The following is an 11,279-nucleotide window of genomic DNA, read 5'->3' as shown; positions in this document are numbered from 1 at the left end:
TCCTGCGAACGCGCGGCGCGGGGCCGTCACCTTCCTGGCTCCGCCCCCGCCCCGTCACTTAGACACCAGCCTGCGCCAAGCCGCCACCCTCTTCTGCCCTAGCAACCACCAAGCTGCCCCTCCATAGCAACCGCCTAGTTACCCTGGACGCGCAGCCCAGAGCTCCTAGTTGGGTCCACCACCAAATACAGAAGCCTCTTCCCAGGCCAATGGCACAAGCTTTAGTTTAATTATCTTCAGAGATTGTCCTCTAAGCCCTTCCAAAAATGGCCGACCACACGGCAGCCAAATATCAATGAGAACGTGTCACCCTCTTCCTTAAAACTTCAATGGCTTATCATTCTTAGGATGGGGGGGAGGGAGAGAGGAGAGAGAGAGATTCAAATTTTTTGCCATCCCTACAGAATTCTGTGATCTAGTCCCTGCCTATTTATCTGACCTCATTTGTACCTCCCTCCCTCTGGTTATTCTGACGTTTACACTGGATGTGCTCTCTGCCTGAACCACTCTTTCCCTAACTCTGCTCTGCACCGCTGGTTCCTTCTGGTCATTCGCTCCTCAGCTCAAATATCACCTACTAGGAGGGCTGCACGAATTAGCAAATAAGAATACAGGACCCCCAGATAAATCTGAATTCAGATAAAAAGTGAATACGTTTCTTTAGGACAAGTATGTCCCAAATATTGCCTAGAACATGGTTATGTTAAAAAATTATTCATTGTTCACCTGAAATTTAAATTTAATTGTATGTCTTGTATTTTATCTGGCAACCTTTCCTACTGGGAGAAGTCTTTTCTGTCTAATCTGTCTAAATCATCCACCTCCCACTTTTTTGCAATTATTGTTACATTATTCTGTTTTATTTACTTTGTGGCATTTATTACTAACTGAAATTATCGTGTTTACACGTTTATTGGCTGCTTCCCTAAAACTAGAATGTAAGCTGCTGCTACTGCTGCTGCTGCTTCTTTTTAAAATACGGACAGGGTCTCGCTATGCTGCCCAGGCTGGAGTGCAGTGGCAATTCACATGCACGATGATAGCACACTGCAGCCTTGAACTTGCCTCATCCTCCCAAGTAGCTGGGACTATAGGCATGCACCACTGTGCCAGCATAGAATGTAAGCTTCTTGAGAGCAGGGACCTTGTAGGTTTGCTCACTGCTGTGACCTCAAGCCTTGAACAAAGTAAGGATCTAACAAATATTCATGGAATGAAAGAATAAATAGATGGAAATGCCTCTTGCCCTGAGGGTGAAGGATGGCTACCACATCTGTCAAAATAACGTCTCTAGATGCCAGTGTTTCAGCCATGAAGCCCTCCTTCTTGTTTGGTACCTCAAGCAGCCCGGAAGTGTCCATCACTGTGCCCTCAGGATAGACCAGAGAAGAGATGGTTAGGCAGGAGGAAGGGTGGGTTCCTGTAGTGTAGCTCATTCAGTAAAAACAAACAACTTCTTAAAAAGTGAGGTACTCTAATTGAGGGAGGGATGATTGAGTCTTTATTTCTCCGAGTTTGAAACAAACAAACCCGAAAACATTCTTTCTAGAGCAAAAGCAGGCCATGTCCCAGATAAGAGCTGGATCTACCTTCTCTCTCTTGAGCGTCGCTTTTCTTGCCCTAAGGGCAAGTATCCTGAGATTAAACAGGTTTTAGCTAGGAACGCTCTGACCCTTACATGTACCTGAGGGAATCTCTCAAAGCTAGTCAGAAAACTCTTCATGCTCAGATGCCCCCTTGCACCCCACACTGTCCCTTTGATCCCCAAAACGAGGGTATAATCACCTCCTCCCAGAGGCTGCTTCCCTGAAACTAGAATGTAAGCTAGAAGATTGGGTTAATGTGTTTCTGATGCCTCAACTTGGTGCAAACCAGAATAAACACGAATGGCAAAAATCAGCCCATGAGCTCATTCAGGCTTTGATCAGAGACATAATTTCATTATGAAATTTTGAATCAGGCTGTTGTGAAGTCTTGCCAAGGAGTTTCATTTTCCCAGATGATATGGTGAGTTGTTTCTCTCCTGTTCTCATACTCTGCTTGCATTTATCATACAAACTTTCCATCTATTTTTATAATCTGACCCATCAATCCTTTTACAACAATATTTGCTGATCCTGACCATCAACTTCAGTTCTACCAGCAGATAATAAGCCTGATCAAGGTAAGTCAAGCTTAAATTACTGGTTTAGTTTCCCTGTCCTGCTTACTGCGATTGTAATACAAGGACTATTTTTCACTCTCCTTTCTGATGTCATGGTGACCAGGGGAGACAAGACATACTTACAGGTCTATAGTCCCTCAGCTCTGAAACTGACTTAATTTACCCGGAAAGATTGCAGTATGATCGTATGCGTTATGGTATATGACAGCATTGCAGACATGGTACACCATGCAGCTGGGATGCTGTCTTTCTTTTAGACCCAAGGTTAGCACCTCATCTCCTGGAATCTTGCTCCTAGTAACCACAGGTTTGTGTGAACGGGAAGACCCTAGCAGAGACTGGCTGGAAATGCCACCTTTCTGAAACAGCCCTGTGCCACCGTCTGGACTGGTGTTTTCATGGGAAGCAGAGAATCTTGACCTCGTTTGCCTTCATTCTGTAAAAGACTTTGTTGCTGGGGTCTAATGAGCAAATAGCAGCAGCTTCTCAAGTAGCAGTTTTCAAAGTGTGGACTGAGGACCACCAGCATCAAAATCACTTAGGGGAGCCGGTTAAACATGCAGATTCATGGGCTTCATCTCAGAGCTTCCAAAATTGCACCCTCTGGGGTGGGGCCCAGAGAATCTACATTTTAGCAAGCTCCTCGAGTGATTCCTGTATACACAAAAGTTTCAGATTTGAAAAGCAAAGTCTTTTCCAAAAGTCACCCTGAGGCTTTCTGTCTAGCTGACCAAAGGCATCCCTGGAAGGTCCAGCTTCTTTCCCACCTATCTTAAATTCTCTCATTTTTCACAGCAGGGCGAGGAGGGCTGCAGCAGTGTCTAATGCACTCTGAAAATATATGTCTTGGCTCTGCCCCAAATGCCTTGATATTTATGCTGCAGCCGGAGGGTTGTTATCCTTTGGCAACATTCCATTGTAAGGCCATTAGCTCTTAATTAGTGCCAGCTTGGTGGTTTATACTTCCCAGTTGAACCGCTCGCAGAGGCTGCTCTATCCAGTCCCCTCGTGTCTCTCCGCTGGCAAGTCCATGATACATTGACCCCTGCCTGCCGGGACCAACAATTGGGCCCCTGGAGTGGCTGCTGCTCAATGTGAAACAGTCCTAGTCCCCAAGCAGGAGGCTCTGGGACCCTGGAAGAACAGAGGAGCACTCAGCATACGTTTTCAGGGTTTTGTTGTTTTGTTTCATTTGTAGAAAACAAAAAAGTGAGTCCTTGATTATACAACCTCAGCACTTTACAAGTATAAGAAAAATAAGGCAAAGCTTCATAAGCCAAATTGCCCTCAGTTTTCAGCCTAGGGTGCCTGGGTAATTCTTGGGCAAGGATATAGCAAGCTGGTGGGCTGGCTAGCTATGAAAAATGGCAGAGAGACTCACCTCTAGCAAACCCAAGAAACTTCTCTTCGTGGTCACCACTTCTTAGTGGGAAAAACATAGTCCGTATTAGTCTTGGCATTCATCTCATCGCTGGGTAGGAGCTCTTCAAAAAGATCCCCAGATTAAGCTTTGGAAAAACAACTAGAAGCATTCTGCTCCTTCCTATCGCTGAATCCCTGTGGCCCTCAGCATATTCAGCTTAAGAAAATCTGAGAAACACTTTTCTGAGATGCTAATAATGGCCTCTAATTTTCAGCCTGGTTTAGATAACTCAAGACTGCTGGCTGTGTCCTGAGAAATGGATCCAGAACACACACTGATGTGGGAATTTAAAGTATAATTCCAAATTGTAGATAATTATTTAAGCTCCGAGGAGGCTGGAGGGCCCATAGTAAGTCACCTTCCCCGGCTCAGTTGGTTTCCTGTTACACTTGGTATCTATCTGTCCAGTGACCCTTTTGATTTTGAAGCCATTAGACTAAATCTTTGTATAGTTCTTTATCTGCTTGTCTTCTGCCGACCTCCCTCTGTTTCTTTAGGAAAACACTTTTTAAAAAATTTTATCAGGTCCCTTGGATTGTTTCCAGAAGAATAATGTCATGTTAAAGAATCTGAAAAGTCAACTCCTCAAACCAATGTGTCAGGGGAAGCTCTATCTGTCAGGAGGTCGTTCTTGCCTTAAGGGCAGCTTGTGTCTATCGAGACAGAATGGGATGGCCTCCTCCATGCCTCTTGCTCCCCTGTCTGATCTAGTCTAGACTGGGAAAAAAATCTTATTTCCAAAAGAGAGATTTAGGTTAAAGTGTGGAAGGAAGGCAGGGTAAATAACTTCTCAAGCAGCAGAAGAAGAACTAGTGAAAACCTTGAGTTATACAACTTTTTAGAGCCCTGATTAGAAAAAGACAAGTCTATCACTCTCTGATCTTTGGAAAAAGCAATCCTTTCAACTCACTGTGCAAGCCAGGTTGGAGGAATCTTCTAGATGCTTTAAATGTCTATTCAAGAGACTTTAGAGTGCCAATTTTCTTTCTAGCCAGAGCTGGGAAAATCCGCAGGATGCCTAGCCACTGTGCCCAGACCTGGGGACTCATGCTTCTGCTGTGTCCTTCCCTCTTCCCTACATCCCCAGTGCACAAGAAGGGGCATGAACCACACCAAATAGTTTGTCTCTGATCTCAGGGGTAGGCAAACTACAGACGCCCAGCCAAATCCCACCAGCTGCCTGTTTTTATATGGCCCACAAGCTATGAATGGTCTTTATGTTTTCAAATGATTGAAAAAGTCAAAATAAGAATAACATCTTGTGATATGACAATTATATGAAATTCAAATTTCGGGGTTCATAAATAAAGTTTTATTGGAACACAGCCACACCATTTGTTTACATATGGTCGATGGCTGCTTTTGCACTACGTAGGCAGAGATGGGTGGCTGTGACAGATGACATATGGCCTGCAAAGCCTAAAATATTTACTACTTTGCCCTTTACAGAAAAAACTTGCCCACGACCCCTATCCTAGGGTGCTGGTGTGTGTTCTGGGCGTTGAATAGACATGTAACTGACTATGAAATGACTATCCATTTGCCATTGCTCTCTGAGAGTGAATGGTGCCTATCCCCATGTAGAGATACATTCATTTTTTCTGCCCTGGGGATTCAGATGAGGGGGTTCACTCTGCATCTGAGTGTCGCTGATGCTTTAGTGGGCCAGCAGGGGGCTCTCTGCAGAGGTTTCAATGTCTCAGAGAGCGCCGTATTGGAGGACAAAAGGGGGTCTGGAGGAGCGGCACTGACCTGTCAGTCTCCTAGCCAAGCCTTGGGATTTTTTTTTTTCCTGAGCCCAAAAGAGAAGGGAGCTTCAGGCAGAAATCCAAACAGCACCTTTGTTTAGAGTCTTTGTGAGAGCCGCTTTGGTGACCTTGAGGCAAAGCATGACACAAAATAGAGGAGACCATCCGCTTTGCCCAGCATTGTCCTGGTGCACGGGGGATCTTCAGGGGCTGTCCCCAGGGTGGGCAGCTTCAGGAGCATTCCGAGGCAGCCCCCTGTGGCACGACTCCGGTGCACACATGGCAGGCATAGCAGTGGTAAGGCAATCTTGGACAGTTTCGGGAGCAGCTGAGGTCGCATTGCTTTTGACCCAGTGTCCCATTGAACTTTGCTGTTGGCCTTATTTTTCCTCCCAGAAAGAAAAAAGGAGTAAGCACCATTAATAACTATCATCTCCAGGGACAATATGAGAAAAAACCCATTCAGGTGGGAGCTTTTCATTCATTCACTTTTTTTTTCATGCATGCAACAAACATCTAGCCTGTGATACCAAGAGACAAATGCAATTGTTCAGATATATGGGAGAATTATGGACTGGACAAGCCATGTCTATGAAGAACCTGTGACTACACATCCTAAGGAAAGCAAAAAAAAAAAAAAGGAAGACAAGGGATGGCAGTGAATGAGTGGTAAAGTCTCTCCGGGAGCAGAAAAAACCAAGTCAGCCTGCATGGAGAGGGATCAGGAGGATCAGAAGCAGGTTGAGAAAAAGCAAAGAAAAAAAAAAAAAGAGGGAAACAGGAGAAGGGTAAACCATGGGAATGAAATGAAATGTGTTTGTGAGAAATTGAGATGCGATGTCTGTGGACATTTTGTTGGTTTGGTGGTGGGAAAAGAATTGGAACTATGCATGGTAGGCAAATACCTTGTACAATAAAATATCTTGTGAGAATGAATGCGAGAGCATGGGAGAAATCAAGCACAGTCTATCGGAATGGTCCTGCCCTTGGGAGAAAGGCCAAGTATACATTCAAGGTAGCTGTTGCCAGAGTCTGCAAGCCCCCTGGGGCATATCGGAGGTCTGAGCCAGATGCGTTCTGTGTATCTCAACCTGGCACAGGCAGCTTTTTATCAGGCTTTTCTGTCCAAAGTAGGGAGGCGCTGCTGCCCTCCTCCGCTCTGAGCCCAGCCCTAGCGGTGGCTGCACAGGCTGGGGTTCACACTCTGGTGCCTGTAGAGAGGTGTTGACTGTCCCAGAGTAGTGTTCACTTTGGACTTGCCATGCCACTGGCTCCTGAGGCCCACAGTGTGTCAGATCTAGCGAGTCAAGGGCAGTCCAGTACCCTTTAGGATGTGGCTCTGCAGCATGAAGAGACACTGGCTCAAATCAGGAACCATTATCCACATGGAAAGCCCTCAGAAATAAATCTAATGGTAGAGATGTTCAGATTAAAATGTTGGGTTCTGCAATTATGAGCCTGCCTTGTCACTTGGCCTTGGCATCGAGTCCCCTCTTCCAATCCTACAAGATGATTCTGTGGAGTTCAACTGCCCAGATGGCCATCGTGATGGACCCACGAGGCAGGCCTGGGACCAGCAGAGCCACAGCTCACTGCCCCGCCTCTGTCCACTTCAGTGTCTTGCTCCAGCTCCCAATCCTTAGGAGAACACTTCCCATGGTCCCTGGGATTGTGACACGCTCGTAGTCACCACCTTTGCCAAGTGAGCCTTCCAGGACTGGCCTGGAAATGCATTTCTCTTTGTTCCTTGGGCTGCCAGCTCGTTGGACAGGCTTGGATCTGGTCTCGCTGTTGCAGCATCACCTCAACTCCTCCTCTGCCCCCCAGTCCCTGCCCCCCTCCCCCGTTTCCCTCCCCTGAAGGCTGTGGCTTATTCCTTTTAGAGATGAACTCATTGTTGACTTTAACTCACTTCGATGTTTCCCAGGGAAGCACGCTGGCAGGAGGCCCACCCCAGATCCTTGAAGAAGACAGCCAGGCCAGGGCCAAGACTGGGTGCCAGGGGCCTTGGAACTGCCAAAATGCCTCCATTTTATGGACAGGCCTGGCTCACCCTAAAGACATTCCAAGTATTTAATCAGCAACCCCTTGTACATATTGGGTTGCAGAGGGAGCCCTCAGAAGCCAACCCTTCCAGGAGACAAAACCCAGCCAGAGGAAGGAGCTGCCTTCTCCATGGACCAGGCTGATACTCAACAGATGGAAAGAGTGCGTCCCAGTAACAATAATCAATAAGCAAAGGCTGACAGCTGCTGTGACCCGGCCCGATGGGCCCTTGGGGGCTTGGCTCTGCCCTCTTTCCCACACTACACTGAGTTCAGCCAGGAATCCATCTCACCCACCTCCCCGCACCAAGCTCCGGGAGAGCAAATGGGTAAGGGAGGAACCATTTTTCACATACTTTCTCTTTCAAAATGTAGCCCTGTTTCGCAATTTCCTACTTAAGTTCTGGAAGGCTCTAGGGCAGAACCCGAGCCACCTTCTCCAGCCACTGGCCCGGGTCTCTTGTTGTCACCACCAACCTGGTAGGTTAGCAGTACTGGAGAAAGACAGGGGCCCAGATTTACTAAGTCACCCATTGTCCCCATCTGTGCTGCTCATCCAAGGGTCTATTAAGTGCAAGTTACTCTCTTGATGCCAAAGGAGACTCAACCAAGCCTCCAGCCAAGACCTGTTTATTCTTCACCCTGCATTGGCTCTTCCCCTTGGGAGAGCCAGGAGGTTCGCCACACCAAAGCAGGTGCACCCAACTCTGGTATGCTCACATGTCAGCGATCCCTGAGGCACCTAATCTTCAGATCTTCTCCACTCCCCTGTAACTAGGCTTTTGTTCTGGCTCACTTCTGCTAGCAGTAAGAGACAGCACTCCAGTTCTTTTGCAATGAATCCATTCAGTCCTTCAAAATGGAACCTGTTCTCTTTGGTTGTTTTGCTCCTACCTTACCACCGTTCACTAGGGTTTCTGCCTGTTGCCCATTTAAATCTGGCCTGGGTCAGAGCTGGAGGAGTGACCGGCAAAAAGCCAGCACCTGGGTTGCTGGCCCTGCACTGGGGACTTGTCACAGGGCCCCCAAAGCTGACCCTTTTCCTAAATTCCCTCTCGGTCCTCCAAAACCAAACCAAACAAACCAGGAGGAAAAACCCCACTTAAAAAAAAAAAGCAAATCCAGAAAACCGTCACCCAAAATACTGAAATGGAAAACAAATCCATATTCTGGTGACTTGATCTGAAACATACCAGAGCTGGAACTGGGTGAGGTGGCCAGAAATGTGTTAGTCTGGGCAAGTCTGTGACCCTGTAGAGGAAAAAGCTAACATTTTCCAAATAACAATGTGGGCAGATAACGACCGCACACGATCATGTGCTGTTGTTGCCTAAACCTGGGAGTAGGGTTAGGCAACCCTACATCTTGACACAGATTCCCTCTCTCCAGCACCCGCTCATCCTAAAAAGCACAAGGTGTGAATTCTGGACCAACCCTGGGCTGCTTTCAGCCCTTATTGTCGCTGCCTTAGGTGGGATGCCTCTAGGTTGTGAGCAGGTAACTGTCCTTCATTTTCAAATCCCTACCCACCTCCAGCTCAAAAAAGGAGGGAGTGAGACAGACAGGAGTAGGTCCGGGTGGGGATAATTGTTTTCAGGGATGCAGTGGGATCACATTTGGAAGCACCCAGTAAATCAGTATTAGAACACCCTCTGGCCAGTAATTCTGCAGACGTTGAAGCTGAGGTGTGGCGCGTATAGCAGCAGACCCAGCACCTTCTGAAACCTGTGTTATGTTTCTTTGCTTAGCTGCCTAGAGCTTCAGGAGCAGCTTTTTAGGGGGTTCGGGGAGGTGATGCAGAGAAGCTGAATGTCTCAGAGCATCACCAAGGTGATCCAGGAGGACCCAGCTCATTCTTTGATGTTGCTAAATTCTGGATTTCTGTGTCAGCGTTGTTTTAGAGGTAAGCTTATGACAGACCTTCTCAAACATTGAATGTGTGCATGAATGATCTGGGGGATCTTGTCACAAGGCAGATTCAGATTCTTCTGTCTGGGTGGAGCCTAAGATCCTGCATTTTTAGCAAGCCCCCAGATGAGGCCAAGGTCGCTGGTCCAGGGCCACACTTTGAGTACCAAAGGCCTAAGGATCTGGGAGATAGCTGGGACATATCGGGACTGAGGATTGATACTCAGAAGTGAGAGACAGAAAGACAGGGAGAAACAATGGTGCAGCATGCAAATAGAGTCAGGGGTTGAGGTGGGAACAGAGAAAGACAGGGTGACAAAAAGAAGGACCGAGAAGACAAGAGATAGAGAAACAGAGGCATAGCAGAGATGGGAGACTGAGAGGGACAGAGAAGCTGGCAGATAGAGCCAAGGGTCAGGGAGAGGAGACCAGGGAAAGAACGAGAGGAGAGGGCTGGTGCTGGCCGTGTGCAGCCTGTGACCCTGCAGCCTCCAGCGTGGGCTCCGAATCCTGGGCAGCAGTGAAGGGGGTCAGAGGCGTAAGTGGGGGTGAGACCAGCAGGGTGGCAGATGCGCAGACCTGATGTCCCCCACCTTCCTCGCCTACCAGCCTTCGCATACCTGCATCAGCCACACCTCGCTCCTGCAGAGCTGCCCCTCCCCCAGAATCTTCCACTGCCGATGTCCACTTCCCTCTCCCATGTACCCAGCCCCTTTCTCTTAACTGCACCCTGCACAGAGGCTCTGAACATGCTGAAGTCTTTCCCACCTAACAGAAACAAGAGTCTCTCCTGACTCACATCTCTTTCCAGGCCCTGTCCTGTTTCTCCTCCCCCTTTCTCAGCTAAACGTCCTGAAGGAACTGTCTGCTTCCATCACCCTCCCCGAACAGCTCTTGCTAAGATTGCTACTGGCACACGTGTCGCTAAGCCCAGGGGCTCTCCCAGGCCTCTTTCACTTGCTCTCTGTCTCCTTCTTGCCGGCTTCTGGGACTCGATACCTGCCGGCCTTCCTCTCACCTGTTCCTTCCTTCTTTCCTTTGTCAACTCGTCCTCCATCATCGGGTCTTGATGTTTGGAGGGACACGGAGCTGGATCCTGAGCCCTCTCTTCACCCAGTGCTCGCTTTTTAGTTGACCCCTTCCAAACCCACAGCCTCAACTGTCTTCTCCGCACCGGTGTATATTCCAGCCCAAGCGACCCCGATCCACCTAGACCTGTATTTATGTCTGTGCGATGTCAACTCACCATCTCCACCGGGATGTCTTGGAGGTACTGCGAACTCAACAGGGTCAAAATCAAATTTATGTTCTTGCTTCCTCCCCCAAACTGGTCCTGCTCACAGGCTTCCCACCTCAGAACACGGCACTGTCATGTGTCTGGGTGTTTGCACCAGAAACGGGGACTTCCGCCATCACACCTCCCTCTCTTTCTCTCCCCTCTTCCATATCCAGAGCATCACAACACTCTGTCGACTTTGTTCTCCAGATACCTTTTGACTTTGTCCACTTCTCTCCATTTCCACCACGACCACCCAGAGTCCGAGCCTCCAGCATCTCTCCCCTGGATGATAGCAACAGCCTCCTAAGCAGCTTCTCCCCAGTCTGTCTTCCACTGTACAGACAACGTGATCATTGCAAAGTACAAGCTGGCCTGCCGCTTAAAACCCTTCAGCAGGCTCCCTTGGCACTGAGAATAAATGCCCAATTCCAGGTGACCCTTCTGGAATCATCTCACCTCATTTGCCCTCCAAGCCTTGCAGCTATACTGGCTTCCTTTCAGTTCTTTGACCAAGCTACTTTCTGCCACAGGACATTTGCATGTGCTGTGCCTTCTGTGTGGAACTGTGCTGTCCAATACAGTAGCCACTAACCACATGTGGCTACTGAGCACTTGAAATATGGCTAGTGCAACTGGAAACTGAAGTGCTTATGTCATTTAATTTTTGTTAATTAAATCTAAAATTCAAAAACTTATATTCCATTCAGTTATT

Source organism: Lemur catta, chromosome 3 (genome assembly GCF_020740605.2).
Source record: "Lemur catta isolate mLemCat1 chromosome 3, mLemCat1.pri, whole genome shotgun sequence".
NCBI lineage: Eukaryota > Metazoa > Chordata > Mammalia > Primates > Lemuridae > Lemur > Lemur catta.
Note: the sequence above shows the minus strand (reverse complement) of the source record.